General features: G+C 38.3%; 1 protein-coding gene and 1 pseudogene across 6 annotated transcripts in view; both read right to left on the bottom strand.

The window, feature by feature from the left end:
• AKAP6 (A-kinase anchoring protein 6) overlaps nucleotides 1–15,866 on the bottom strand; it is a 481,121-nt gene that overhangs the window by 190,920 nt on the left and 274,335 nt on the right. The window lies entirely within an intron of this gene.
• On the bottom strand, nucleotides 6,163–6,240 carry LOC118989934 (uncharacterized; annotated as a pseudogene).

The following is a 15,866-nucleotide window of genomic DNA, read 5'->3' on the forward strand; positions in this document are numbered from 1 at the left end:
ACACCCTGTTCTTTGAAGCAATCTCCTCTCCTACTATTATTTCCTTCACATACATAACCCTATAACTTCCACATATGTATTCATACTTTTGAAAAAATTTGCCACTATAATTACTCACTTTCAACATTCCTTATGTGTTTAGTAAAATATGTCCAGTGAAACACTATTGTTTTCTGATGTTTGAAATTCTTTCCCCCTACTATAATTATCAATACCTTGGACATAATCATTGTCTATATCTACCAGTGTTCTTCAGTCATATTTTGTTCTAATTCATTTATCTAACCTAAGCTATAGCACTAGCTCCCAGCTGCAAGACAGCTTCCTTATTCCAGATAAGTTAATAATAGAGTTCTCTGTTGAGGGTAGTACTTTCTAAAATCACCTTCAATTTAATAATTACAGATGAGCCCATGTTGTATTTGCTTCATGTGATTCTTTTTTTCAGTGAATGATACAATTTAAAATGGGCAATAAAACATTCAAAAATAGAGAGCCCCGGTTACTTACTTTGCACATAACTTACACACATGTTAAGCCCCAAGCAAAGATTTTTAGTCTGATCAGTGACTCATGCATCTGGCTTCCCACAATTCCTTGTTCTCCCCAGTTGTATGGAATCGGTGAGCTGCTTTCTCCAGGCCTCCATTCCCTCTCTAAAGCAAACTAGTTTCCAGAGTTTCCTGGAAAGGCTGTAAGTTTTTTTCCAATTTGAAACCAATTAATAAAGTATTCAGCAGTGAGTTCCAAATAATGTAAGACAACTTGACTTTGGCAGAAAATAAACTTCAGTGAGCTAGGAATGATTTTCCCTTTAAAAAGTCCCCTGATTAAGCTGAGTAATATGAGGTCACTCTTGAGCTCTGCACTGAAAACTGACCCTCATGTCTGGGCCTCATTTCCTTTAGCTTGGAATTCTTAACATGTTTTTATCTTAACACAAACCTATTGTTATGGCTACATGACGCTTCCAAGTTTGTGGTGTATTCAGGAAGAGAGCTAGATGGCATATCAGATGTCAATCCTTCTCAGAGTGGTCTGAAAGCAGATTTCCACTACAATTATAGCCATTTCTACACCAACTCCATCCCTCTCCCTGAACAAAATAACCAGCTCTCAGAATGAATAACCTCTACGAGAAAATTACAATCAATTAGGTCAGACAGCCATGCTATCCTCAATCTATAGAAGGATACAGAGTAGGTTGAACTCATAGCAGTTTTTCAAGAAGCCTAAAACCAGGAGGAAACTATATAGAACAAGGGTGTCAAACTCATTTTCACTGAGGGCCACATTAGCCTTGCAGTTGCCTTCAAAGGGCTGCATGTAGTTTTAGGACGATATAAACGTAACTACTCCGGTGCTGCCTCTGGGTAGAAACAAGGTGCCGGTCCAGGAAAAACAAGGTGGAGGCCTGGATTCAGCCCACGGGCCTTGTGTTTGCCACCTGTGATAGAGAGCAAGTAATGATAGTACCCTAAAATTATAAGAGAAGATTTCACAGAGAAAGTGGGCTTTAAACCTAAACCTGAAGTTTGGTTAGCATTGAGATAATCTGGAGGAAGAAAAGCATTCCAGGTGAAGGCAACAGCGTTTACTGAGAATTTACTATGTAACAGGTCCACACTGAGCACTTGACACACTTTATATTACCTAGTATTCCAGCCGTGCGAGTTGGGTACTTTATCCCCATTTTTCAGATAAGAAAATTGGAACTGAAACAGCTTTGGTAATTAGCTCAAGGTCACCCGGCTGGTGAACCACACCCAGGGTTCACTCCTATGCTGTCTGTATCCAGAACCTACATGGAACCACTGCAACCACTGCCCTCCAGTGACCTAAACGTGTGTGGAGCTAGGAGAACAGTGAGGAAATTGGCCCAATTAGTGATAGAGGTGGAGCAGGGTAAAAACTAAAAATGAGTTTGACACGTGAGTAAGATTGTAGGCTGCCTTAGAAATAGACGAGGTTTGAATTTGAGATAAGGAGCCATGGAAGGTTTGTGAGCAAGAGAGCAAGCAGTGCTGGAGGGAGACAGAATTAAGGAGAAGAGCAGACTGGTTTGAAGAAGATGGGAAAACACTTGGTCGGGCCTTTGGTAACTGTATTTGTATTTCATAAGCTTTGCTACAGTAACAACTCCCAAATGTTCAGCACTTACAAAAACAAACATTTGCTTCTCACTCACATTACATGTCTGCTAAGGATGGCTGTGAGTGAGATGAGAGTTTTCTCCATCTGTCTTCTTCATTCCTGGACGCAAGCTTAAGGAGAAGCCCCTATTTGGACATGTTATTCTAGTTGCAGAGGAAAAGAGCCAGAGATCTAGCTGACAGAGGCCCGCAATGGCTCTTAAAACATCTGTTCATTTACCATTGTCAAAAGCAAGTTACACGGCCAAGATCTAGCTCAGCCCTGGGAGGGCAGGCGATGCATCCACCTCCATAGGAGGCCTGCAAGTCACATGGTCACGGGCAGGGGTGTATAAGCCTCTTACAGGAAATGGGAGCGAATCATGGGAACAATAATTCCATCTACCAGAGGAAGCCTGGGCTCCTCACAGATGCTGTCACTGTAAATTAAAGCAACCGACTGAAATGAGTACACTTCATAGAAGGGGGTAAAATCTCTTGTTCTCCTCGAAGGGCTATGTCCTGAGGAGAATAACTGCTATTCCATTTCCATATTTTCTGATGCAAAAGCCTTATGCTGGGCCAAAAATGTGTTAAAGACTAAAAAAAGTCAGTCAAAGACAATTTTATGAATTGATGGGGTAGACATGAATTTTTACACTATGTTTCATATTACAATTAAAATTAAATTATATTAGAAAAGTAAACAGAGAAAAGACCCTGTTAACATATGTCCATACCTTCTTGATTTTTCTACCCTAGATGGTGTTACAATTGAGATTTCACGTGTTGACTCTTTGTGACCACCCACCTAATAAAATATTCCAGTCGCATACAAAATATATGTGATACAATGACTGATAGTTAAGAATGAACTAATTTAAATACATTTTGGTGCTAAACAAGTCACCCCCACATATGCAAATTATTACATCAAATAAAAATGATGTAATAGTGCTCTTAGAATGAGTCATGTCCGAGCCTGTAATTGGAATTTTTTAAACCTATGAAGCTAAAGTCTGAATCTTAGTTTTGTACTGTCTGGTTTTCTTACTCAAGTCTCTTGTCCTAACTGGTCATTTATCATTTCCAAAGTCTTTCCAAGTTTTTTCCAAAGGGTCTTTGCTCCTCTGGTCCAAAGCCTGGTTCTTTGGACCCCTTGCGAGCTGCCCATCAAGCTCTGCTATTTAGACTCTTAGAAATAGATGTGAATCGCTGCACAGTTTTCTGAAACCAGAACATTCCCATTAAAGATCAGGCGGGCCTGACGAATTCAGTTAAAAACTGGTTTTAACTCTCCTCTTGTGACCCTCCCCAAATCTTTTAGGGGAAGCCCAACTTTTCCCGGAACACAAAACTTACAAAGTCTGGGGAAGACAACAAATTGGAATGTGTGGTAGATATTAAATACTTCATAAATATTTGTAGAATAAACGGACAAATGGATAAGTGAATTGACTGGTGATTCTAGCAAGTAAGCCCCTTTTGTAGAGCAAAAGCTCCTCACGTTTTATGTAAGGCATTTAAAGAAGACTTAAGATACTTTTCATATAAGATGCTCAAGAAATATTTGTTGTCATTCACCTGAGCAAGAATGAAGAAGTACGGTTAATGGTTTATAGCAAAACGGGGGTCCAGTCACAACACTTCCCACTCAAACCCCAACCCCAATTTTTTAAAACAAATGTTTTTAAGCCTCGGGTGAAAGGAATAAATACAACACTGAAATTTCCAACACTAGGCGGAGAGAGTTGTCTCACTCTCCATCACCCTGTGCCATGTCCCTAAACATCACAGAACACTGTTAGAATGGCTAAGGAGGCTTCTTCTGCAAGAGGGTGACCTGCTCCCGTAGCCATGTTTATGAAAGAACGCTGAGGGCTGGCAGCATAGCCACTTCTAGACTACACAGTATTTGCTTTCTAAAGACCTTTACCTAAATTAACCATCAAAAATGCTGCTGTAAATTTTTCAATCATTTTAAACATCTCACTTATGTGGCACCTTCAATGGCTTGTTCTAAGGCTACTTTCCATAGAATGACCGAGATAGTCTTATGAGCTTTATCTTATCGGTGAAATGCTGGAGGGCTGGGTTCAGTCACAGCAACAAACTGCGAAGCACTAAAAAATTCTGAATAGAATCCCATCTCTTCACGCTGCAATTATTGCTCTCAGGAGATCAATAAATGTATTTCTCCTAGTTTTGTACAACGTCCCAACTGTAATATATGGTGTTTACTAACTCTGTTTTGCCACATTTGTAAAACCTATTTAAAATCTAACCCATCTCAATCTTAAAAAATCATAAACTATTCAATCATAAAATCCAATCATAAAATCATAAAGTATCCAAGAAGGCATTCCAAAAAGTGGAAAAATCGGTAAATATAAACTGTCATTATAACATCATGAGTTTATTTGCATAAGCACAGAAGTGGTGATCTTAATCTTATACACAAACATAGGGTGCTCAAAGAATAATTTTCTAAAAATTACATGATAAACAATAAATGGGGTATTTAAAGCACAATGTGAGACATCAGTAGACTAAGTATGAGAACAAACCACCCAAACAAAATGAAATGCTATTTGTGGAAAATGAGGCATGAAAGCATATTTCTTAATAAAAAAAACATGAAGTATAAAATATCCTTAACTGATTTAAAACTCTTTATATAATCTTCAAATTTTTAAAAATCACAATAATTATTGGCAGTAGAAAAAAGGCTAGAAAGGAATGTCATACATAAGCATGTTAGCCATTCTTACAATTCAATGGTAAGATACTTGTGATTTTATCTCTTTTTTAAAAGATTTTATTTATTCTTAGACAGAAGGGAAGGGTAGGAGAAAGAGAGAGAGAGAAACATCAATATGTAGTTGCCTCTCACTCACCCCCTACTGGGGACCTGGCTTGCATGTGCCAAGTATGTTCCCTGGACTGGGAATAGAACCAGCGACCCTTTAGTTCGCAGGCCAGCACTCAATCCACTGAGCCACACCAGCCAAGGCCGATTTATTTCTTTGTAATCATTTTCTGTAGTTCCCAGGTTATCTTCAATAAACATCTATTACTATTATTATTAGAAAGAACAATGAATCATTTAAACCATTAAAAGAACTCACCCCTTTGCATCAGGAAAGGGTTACATTGTTTAAGCAGATTTAATGCATTCTACACAAAAAAGCTTACCTTTTACCTCAAGTTTTAAAGAACATTGGAGGCTCACATGATTTCAGGTTATAATTTCACTTTTGTTGGGGTTATTGCTTGCATCTAAGTCCTAGCAGATGATATGAAGTTTGAAAGAAATATTTTCTCTCTGATCCAAAATCATTTCTTGCCTTTTTCCCTGAACTATTGTAAAAATTACTATAAAAATGTCTTGGAAAATAAAATCAATGCTGATACCCAACTCCATTGCACAAGCAGGTTTTTCATTAAATTCTACAAGTAATGCATTATATTGCTTTTCTTTTCCATAATAGCAACATGAAGCAATTTCAATTATATTTTTTTATACTTGAAAAAAAGTCGTTCATTTACTAAATGTTGAACTGGCTGCTTGCTTACATTCTCATCTTGGACCTCATTTCTAATTGTGATTTAAAGATGGTTTGAAGTAAATTAAACCAGCCTATAAAACAAGATCTTCTCAAAATCCAAGTTTAAAATGAGATGAGACCTTCAATTAAACATTTTACATGTTAAATTGTGACAACTTTATTTAATGGGGACAGGCAGAGGCAGTTGAGAACTGCGGCCTCAGTTAGTACACAGAGAGAAATCTGTGTATTAGAATAATAAATTTCTAGTTATCACACAGAAAGGTCATGTTCACCATACTACTGAAAAACAGTTTTCTTTTCAACTCACATCGATGTCATTCCAAACACTGGTTAGTCAACATAATAGAGTATTGTCATTCTCACAAAAGATGCAATGTCAACTCTGAAGTAGGTTAGTAGTATTTAAAAATCTGGGGTCTACAGAGGGTAGAGGTAAGGGAATTTCAGGGGAAAAGGGGAAGGATTCACAGGAACAAGTATAAAGGACACATGGACAAAAACTACACTTGATCTTAGCCAAAAGGCCGAGAAGCGATGGACAAAAACTAAGGGGGGGGTGGAAATGGGAGGGAGGTGGGGAGCATGGGGTGGGTGGGCTAGGATGGGAGTAAAAGGCAAAAAACTGTACTTGAAAAATAATTAAATACAATTTTTTAAAGTGAAAAAAAATTGGGGTCTAGTTCTTCCAGCTTCCTGACAAATGAATGTTTGTATGCAAGTAGCTCCACTGGAACCATCGTAAGCAAACACGCATGTTCTCTGGTAAGAAACAAAGCTCTGGGTTGATCTCTCACCCTTACAAAGACCCTAACACCTGGACATTCAGAGACGGGGGCTGGTTTAAGAACTTCTACTAGTTCTTGGGGGGGAAATACCCGGAATGGCTTTCACACGGAAAAAAAAATATGCTTGCCTATTCTCTCCCCCTTTTCTTCCTTTTTTCCCCCCCAAACGAGAGCTTTAGCAAATCATAAAGTTATGCTATTATAATGCATAATGTTTTCACAGTAACATGACATGTCTAAATGATAAAATGCTGGCTATCTACCAAAAATGTAAAGTAGGCTAAATCTTTTCCCAAAGGGGGAAAAAGGCTGTTATCAATTCCTTTAGCAAATTTCTTTGTTGTAAAATGGCAGCCAACCAACTTAACACCAAATCTTCAAAAAGTTTATGATTACAGCAAAACAAAAGATTTTAAGTATGAAATGACTGTGTTTATGAAATTGTTCACTACCCATAGCTCTTCCTCTCTTGGCTCAAAGAGGTAAAATTGCGAACCTTGAAATTGCCTCATCACTCTTTTGTTCCTAGAGAAAAAGAGAAGATTCCCTCCCCAACCACTCACTCCCCCCCTCCCCACTTCTCCATGAGATCTCAACTGCAGGTGGTTGGATGTTTTTATTTAGAAAACAGCTTACTTATAAATCATGGATGGCAAAGTTGACTCTTCCTTTTGTTTGGCTCAACTTAAATATTTTGATAAAGTGTTTATTTTCTCCTTCTTTTCATAGCTACTGCTATTCTGATAGAACCGGTGACACACTGATGACTGGGATTCTCAGGAGAGATGAACTTCCTTAAAATTTAGGAAAAAAAGAGCTTTCCTCTTTTCCTCTTTTGGGGGAAAGGGATTTTTTAAATTCCCATTTAGTTGGAGATAAAAAGGAAAGAGGAGGAAAGAAGGGAGATGTATATTGTATTTTAAAGGCCTGACAAATGGATCCAAAACTAGCCATATAAATGGACTCTAAAAAAAAAGGCAGAAAGCAAACAAAAAACTTTCTTTTTATTATTCCCTCTTTTTTTTTTCTCTTTTTCCAGGTCGAAGTCATATCCATTCACCCAACTCCAATTCAAACAGGAGACTTCGGAGCATTTGGTGCTGAATTCAGAGCACCTTGTTAAAGCCTTGTTCAAACAGCTCTGTGGGGGCCTCTGAAACTCTAGTGAAGCCCCATCAGCCTATCAGAAGAACATATAATTTTGTGTCCATTAGTTCATGGTGCCCAGTTGTAGAATTTGGATGGTTGCACCTCAATAAAAAGCTTCCTTGAACTTAATAACATTTAAATAAAAACTTCAATAGAAGGTTAAATTTTCCATCTTAATAGCATTGACACCCTCTAATGACCACTGTGGCCACTTATCACCAGATAACGCACTGCCTTGAACCTTCCCTTACTGAGAAAACTTCTGGTAACACAATCAATTATTAAGCAGTAATAAGCACTCTACAGAAGATTATTTTGTAACCAAACACCTCCATTTACTGCTCTCTGTTATCTCCAACACAACAAATGTGGCATTACAGGTTTTTCTCTTTCTAAAAGAGAAAGCTACTCAGGCTCCACACAAATCTCTCTGCCCCCTACCCTCTTCCCACATCTCCTTTTGCCTTGCAGAAAGTTTACCATATAATTGAGGGTGGTGGTGGAATCAAATATAATTAAAATGGTATAAAATAAAGGAAGTCTATCCATAAGTAATAACTGCTGCCTGTTTAAACCTTGAAATCACCACCATTCAAGACCACTCTAAGAAGTAAATAAATAAATAAATAAGCAGATAGATAGATAGATAAATACATGCTGAAAATGACTTAAATGTGGCTTTCTCAGTCTCTTTCCAAGTAGGCTTTGCATATATGGTGTTAAACTGGGAAGTGTGTGAGACAAAAAGAAGACTCCAAAAGGGTGATTTCAACAGGAGAGACTTTCACAAATCCTCTAAGAACTTCATTTCCTGTTTTCCTTTCCTGTAGATTACCATTAACCTTGGGTAGGTAGGCCAGAGAATAAAAGAAAGGGACACTGCCCAATTTCTGCTAGAATAACATCCTAGTAGGCTCTGCTCCTGAGAGCACTGAGAAATTCACATTCCATAATGTATTTGAGAGGCATCATTTAAAGGATAAACATAAAGCCCTTATAATGCTCTGAAACCTTATATATTAATTAAGAACAAATCAAGTTGATAAAAAATAATTCCAATATTTGTGTGGTGACTGAAACTCATGAACTGGAAAGACAAAATAATACCAAATACTGATTAATAAATAGCCAGCTAATTCTCTCATCAGTCCAACTGGGCAGTAAACTGAAGTGAGGTAGTGCTGATATATATACCATACTCCTAGTTCAAAGTTCATTTGTTTTGTTTCTCTGCTCCTCACATTGAAATTCTACCTCAGTAGATTATTCAAAGAATAAAGGCCAGATAATCTTTGATTTTTTCAGAGGACACATACAATATGAACTGAGCATTTGATGATACTTTCAGATGTAAGCAAAAAACACATGTACATTAACGAGGTTATTTTCCATTAACACAACGTGTTGCTCCGAGAAGATGTATAATCTCCTTTTCCATTAAGTCTGTCAGACATGTCAGGTCTGTATATTCATGTACATAAATCCTGAACAAAAGCAGGGGGATTGGATAAAACATCAGTTGATATCAGCCTAATTGTCATATTCAGTGATTCCCAATTATTTCAAGGTTAAGAAAGGAAAAAGAAATATTGTTAATTCATACATCAATAAGGCAGTACTTATTACATACCAGGTAAGGCATTGGTAAGAAAACAAAGAAGGAAGAGGTATACAGACCTCCTGCCCTCAAGGAGTTTATAATCTAGTGAACAGTGATAAGACAAAATGAACCACGTACGAAATCCCACAAGAGGCAACTTCTGTAGAAGTGCAGCAGGTACAAGTGGGGACGGGAAGGGACTTTGCTGTGTGCTGTGGGCGAGCAATGTCGCAGATGAGGCATGGTTTAGCTGTACACTTGAAACCTGTATGGTTTTGTTAACCAATGTCACCTAATCAACTCAATTTCAAAAAAAAAAAAAGAAAGAATTGCCCTGGCTGGTGCAGCTCAGTGGATTGAGCGCAGGCCTGCGAACCACACGATCGCCGTTCGATTCCCAGTCAGGCCACATGCCTGGGTTGCAGGCCAGTTCCCAGCAGGGGACTCATGAGAGGCAACCATACATCGATATTTCTCTCCTCCTCTCCTTTCCTTCCTCTCTAAAGATAAATAAATAAAATCTTTTTTAAAAAAGGAAGAAAGAAAAGAAAAGAAAACGGAGGGAACTTTAAAAAGTTAGCCGTTGCAATTAATTTTGACTGAGGTAGAATTAGGAAGTGCCTAGTGAATAAAGCAGCACTTGAATGTGACTTTGGGAAACAAGAGTTTGGGCGGACAGAAAGCAAAGAAGACATCCACCCAGAGGGAACAGCCTTGGACCTCTGGCTGGGAAGATGTGGAGAAGCGGGCTGAGGTATGTGCTGTGCAACAGAACAAAGGGCCAATAAGCCTGGAAAGTGATTTGCTGCTGGATCGAGAAAAAATTTGAACGCCTTGTTAAAGTCCAGGTTTACATGTGGCAAAGCTTTTGAGCTGGAGTTTGAGGTGATCCAACCTGTGTTTTAGGAAGATGACAATAGAAATAGAGTGATTGGTCTATAGAAGTAAAATTGAAGCTGAGAGTCAAATAAAAGTTAGTGACATTACTAAGCCCCAACACTTTATAGGGAAAGATCTGGGGTGGAGTGGGCACCGCCAACATTAACTAGAGGGTTATAGGAAGACAAGTCAAGATGCCCTTAGAACTTCATCTGTAAAATACAAATTACTTGCAACTTACTGATCCTACCATGGGAAATTAGATTTCAAGATTAGTCTGCAGCTCTGTCTGGTTGGAACGATGAGGTCTAGACCAAGCATAGTGACTGGGTATAGAAAGGAGATGGGCCATAGTAGAAAAGCATGTCCATGGCTTACCAAATAAAAGGGTTTCCACTAATTTGTAAATAAAACCATCCTGACCCACACTGGGAAAACAAAGTAGTTAGACACATATTTGGAATTATAGTGGACTTCCCATTTGGTCCAGATTGGTCTCTGTATGTATTAGCCCAAAGCTGGGCCCAAGTGGCATCCACCAAATACCATCTGGAATGACCCCTGGAAGGCTGGTGAAAAATCAGCCCTCTGGCTGAAAGGGTGTTTAACTCATGTCCTTCCAGCAGACGCCAGGAGCAGGGAGAACAGCAATGTTCTACATGCAGCTGGTGCTCAGGTATGACCATAGGTGAGACTTCCACAGACCCAAAAGAAAAACTGTCAAGCAAACATTTTTACTACAATGAAAGAAAATGGAGCAAGATTTTTTTATTTGTATAAAATATATTGTTCTTCCAGGCTGCAGTGAAATAGTTTCTATTTAATTGCACAGAAATCCTAAGAAGGTTATAGCAGTGAAACATTAAAATTCTAAGGGCAACTAATAACATTAAAACTTTATAGCCCCAGATAGAATAATTTAGACAAAAACAACATGAACATATGTTTTGTGTAATAATAACAAACATTTATAGCTGTCAGGAGAGAGAAACACAGGTTTATGCACACCTTAATGGTGTGCATGGGTGAGCATGAGTATATTTAAAACATAATATATTACAAAAATGACAGCAGGCATGGCTCTTCTGGGTACTATGTTAAATCAATGAATAAATTACCAAAAGTGAGCTGTGGCTGTTTGGATGTGTAATTGAGCTTAACGTATGTAGTGTTATTTCAAAAGAAATTGTTCAAGGAGTTTTGAGCCCAATCCACCCTGCATCTATCCTAGACAGTTTACAAATAGCAATAAATGAAACCGTTTCACAGTAGGAAGGAAGTTTAGTTATACACATTACGTAAATGGTGGAAAAGTTAATTTTAATATGCTTTGCAGGAATTGAAAACAAACATAAAAATTTGCTTATGTTCACCAAACTGGAAATTGAAATGTTAATATTTGAATTTAAATGTATTTTAATTATTTACTGTATGAGTCACAAAATCACCAGAAATTATCTGTTCAACTTAAAACAAATACATTCAAACCCCTTCATAAATATATGTTTATTATTCTACTTGCTTTAATTACACCATTTGAATATGCTGTACTTTTTCAAAAAAATTATTAGGACTACAGAATATGAAATAAATTTTAAGCTTGTATGTGCCAACAAGTTAATGGCAATTGGTAATAACTGTGTGGCAGACAAAGCCATTAATGTGATTTTTAGAATAAAAATGACTTCTCATAATTTTCTTTCTAATTATAAAGTTGTTTGTCTTACTTAGTACTCTACCAAAGTTTTATGAAACAGGAAAAGAAGTATGTTTCCTTATTTTTCCCTGCCTATTTTTTCCTGACCTTAATTATCTCATATTTTTCTATAATGTATAAAATGCTATGACCCTTTTCCATAGGAAAAAGTGAAGCAAAATTCTGTAAGAAGGAAGTCCTGAACTGCCTGCCTGAATGGCAGGTCTTGCCAAGCAGCCAAAAGGGCCGGTCAACACCTGTAACTTCTCTTCAGGAAACTGCAACTTGAAGCAATTTAAAATGTTACCACAGGCTTAGGTAACCACCTTGCAGACTCCTTATTTCCCATTCCTTTTCTGTTAAGAGGGTCATTATATCCTGGCAGATGCAGGAGGCAAGAACTTCATGTACTTTATTAAGAGGAGGCTATTTTTCTCGAACGGCGTATTTTCATCTGTCCTATTTGTCCACTTATGCATTGTCGCCATTTATGGCCACCTAACAGCAGTGTCTTCCAAAGCTCTCTCTCCACAATTGTGTGGAGATCTGGATTCAGAAACCCAAAGCCTTGCTCTTTATTTGCATTAGATGGATAACTTTTTACTACCGCTGCAAATAACTAAAATAAGCTTCTACTTAACAAAGACCTTTTTGTTCAAGATCACAATACAATTAAACAGGAGAGGCGGTCCCTCTGCTTTTTCAGCACCCCTTGTACTCACGTTAACTCACTTTACCACTCTACTCTCTTCTCCAAACATTTTACACAAACCAAATGATTTACTGACTCTGCTACACACTAATCCCCAGGGTCTCCAGTCCTCTCTGAGCCGAGCATGATGAACGCAGTCAGAGCAGTCAGGTGAAGACAGACAGCAGAGCCCACTCACTGCTCAGTGCTTGTTAGGAGACCAAGATACGGAAACTATGAGGACAGGAAATACTGCGTATGGGCTGGGAGTTCAAAGACTGGGCCCTATGTGCTGAAAAAGCTACCTGGAAAAACTTCCTTATTTTGCCCTCTTTTCTGTCTTCTTTGTCAGCCAACTGTGGTCACAGTTCTCTTTGCTCTAGAGACTGACCCCACAGAGGCATGGCTGGAAGTGAAGCAGCAAGCACTTTGCAGAAAGGAATTTACTGAGGCTCTGTGGGTAAGGCCGTGGGAGCCAGAGCCTTTCCTTGAGGACGCTCATTTTAAGCGGCCCGTTTTCCTTTCCTGACTTAACCTGAGTCCTACAAAATTAATGGTCCAGGAGTAGGGAATGTGGGAAGTGGAAAGGAATCAGCAACTTCATATTCAATCGCCAGCCAACTGGCAGATTTCACATGTTACCCTTTCAGTACCAGACAGACCTACCAAGAGTAAACAATGAATGCACAGTCATAGAAGCACTTTACTGTATGTACATAAATGTTAATAAAATCTTAACACCTAAGATATCATAATAACTATTTCCAATGACAATTATAAACACTAAAATCATATTTTAAGAATTCAGATCCTGTACCTGTTTAATTTCAGGACCTAATCACTAGGATATAATACTAGATAGAGTTCAAAAAGTATGAAAATGTCACATCTTGAATTTGGAGGGTCCGAGGGCCTACGTTTTTTCTCTGAATAGGAACTCCAGGCGTCACAGGATGGCGGGCGGAAGGCATGACCTATGCTGGGACTAATTTTTCTGGAACCTTAACAGCTCCCACCACCACCATCTCATTACCATCCAAGGCCTCAAAGTGGCTCTTTTCAGGCTTGTGTTCCTTTTCACATCCATTCCTTCTGCCTCCAGATGTAGACTCAGTCTCTGCTTCAGACTGTGGCTTGGTTCTCACGCTCACCTCCTCTTGGATGCAGTGATTCTTCTTTGTTCCATGTCCCCCCCAAAGTTCCTGGCTGTAGAGCAGACCATGGCCACAGCCCCCACCTACCCTTACATGAGAGCAGGGTGTTGAATTCCTACTCTGGCAGCAAGTACAGGAGCTTACGAGTATCTGAGCTGACCCTGGTCTTCTTAGCAACTGCCTGTGAATCAGTTAACCATCCGACGCGGATAATACTTCCATGTACATCATCTAATCCCTTCAACAATCCTGTGAGGGAGGACAGTGGCACTGTCATTCCTCCTGCCGATGACCACACAGGTGCGGAGAGGAACGCCAGGACTTCATGATCCCTGGGGACAGCACCTTACATTTGTCTATGGCTGATGGACTTATTTTAAGCTCTCAGTTATCCAACTCTGGGATATATCTATTTGTCTGCATCATTATTTCTAGTCACAAAGTCAGTTTCTCTCCAGTTCTAAAAATAATTGATAACATTTAATCTTGGAAAAAATGTATTTTTCTTCCCCTCAAACCATGTCAATCACTATACTATCACTACTGTATCATATGAGATATTCTTATTACAGTTTGTTTGAAATATTACCTTTACCAAATCAATATACCTTTTCTTTACCATGAGAACTATTTAAAGATATTAATAAAATGAAGCACTAAACAATTACAATGAAATAGTAGAAACTAAATAGTTGTGCATGGTCCATTCTTCACCAACTTTTGTAACTTTTATTAAACGTAGTGGAATTTTCAATCACATTCTGTTAAGAATGATGATCTTATGAAATTATAGGAAATAAAAATAAAAACAAAAAATGGTATTTTATTGAAAGGACATGCTTGATTGACCTCCCTGGGAACTCAATAACAACTATTACGTTGTTAAGTGTTTAAAAATTATAATATGAGGTCAGCTGCCACACTTATTAATTCACAACTGGTATACCTAAAATGTTAGTGAGCTGACTCAGAAACAACCCTGTTTAAAATGTCAGAAAGGCCAAATTTCCAAGTATGGATGATACTAGGTTATTTGTTCATTTGTTTTTGGTTACAAAATGTAAAGCTATAAAACATCTTGCATTAAAAGTATACTTCATTTTAGTTTTATAAAATTTGCTTAGATTTCATCATATCCATTAAATTTAATCTATATAATCTCAGAGATTACAGGTCAGTTTAAAAACTGATACAAAAATGTAAAGAACAGAAATAACAAACCTAAACACACCCATAATTAAAGTATTTTGATTCTGTTATATATTTATTGAGCATTAAGACTCATTTTCTTGAGAGTAGGGTTTCAGGGACATAAGCTCAGCCCTGCTGTGAACAGAGGAATGAACAATAGACCCGAGGGAGGACCCCCAAACACCCGAAATTTATTTATAAAAAGCAGTGTATGTACTCTTACATGTTTAAACTTCAGCCACCGTCAGAGTCCTCTACATTTGATGCAGTACACCTATTGAAATGTTTTTCCACTGCTCAAAACAGTGGAAAATTCATTTGCGTTTCATGGCTTCCAAATTAGCAAAATGCTTCCCTTTGAGGACTTTTTAAAAATGTGCATTTTCATTGATTATACTATTACAATTGTCCCATTTTGTCTCCCCTTTATTTTTTTAACTTTTTTTAATTTTTATTTTATTTTAATTGTTGTTCAAGTACAGTTTTATGTCTTTTATTCCCACTCCAGCCTACCCCTCAGCCCTCCCCAACTCCCTCCCATTTCCACCCCCCCTCGTCTTTGTCCATGTGTCCTTTATTATTGTTCCTATAAACCCTCCTCCTTTCCCCCTGAAATTCCCTCCCCTCTCCCCTTTGAGGACTTTCTTCAACTGAAACAAAAAAAAAGTTACTTGGGTTGAGATCGAGTAAATGGGAATAGTAGGGCATGTGGGGCAGGCTGTTTTTGGTCAAAAGCTGAATACTCAGTGCAGTGAAGGCAATTGTGCTCATAAATCACCCACCATTAAATGGGCAAACATGTTGAAAGAGTCTTCAAAACAAACTCACTGATGCAGACTGCAGCCTCTCACAACACCACCAGCTGCTTCACGGATACAGATGGGTTCCTAGAATACTCATCTGGTGGGGGAAGCCTGTATTATAAGGGGCTCACCCTCCAGAAGATAATTCCATTGTGGAGGTTTGGGGGGTCCTTCCCCTTGTAGTTTGCCCACCTTTAAAGAACATATGACCTGA

This window comes from Sturnira hondurensis, unplaced genomic scaffold, assembly GCF_014824575.4.
Source record: "Sturnira hondurensis isolate 20B ecotype Veracruz unplaced genomic scaffold, ASM1482457v3 Scaffold0006655, whole genome shotgun sequence".
NCBI classification, from domain to species: Eukaryota; Metazoa; Chordata; class Mammalia; order Chiroptera; family Phyllostomidae; genus Sturnira; species Sturnira hondurensis.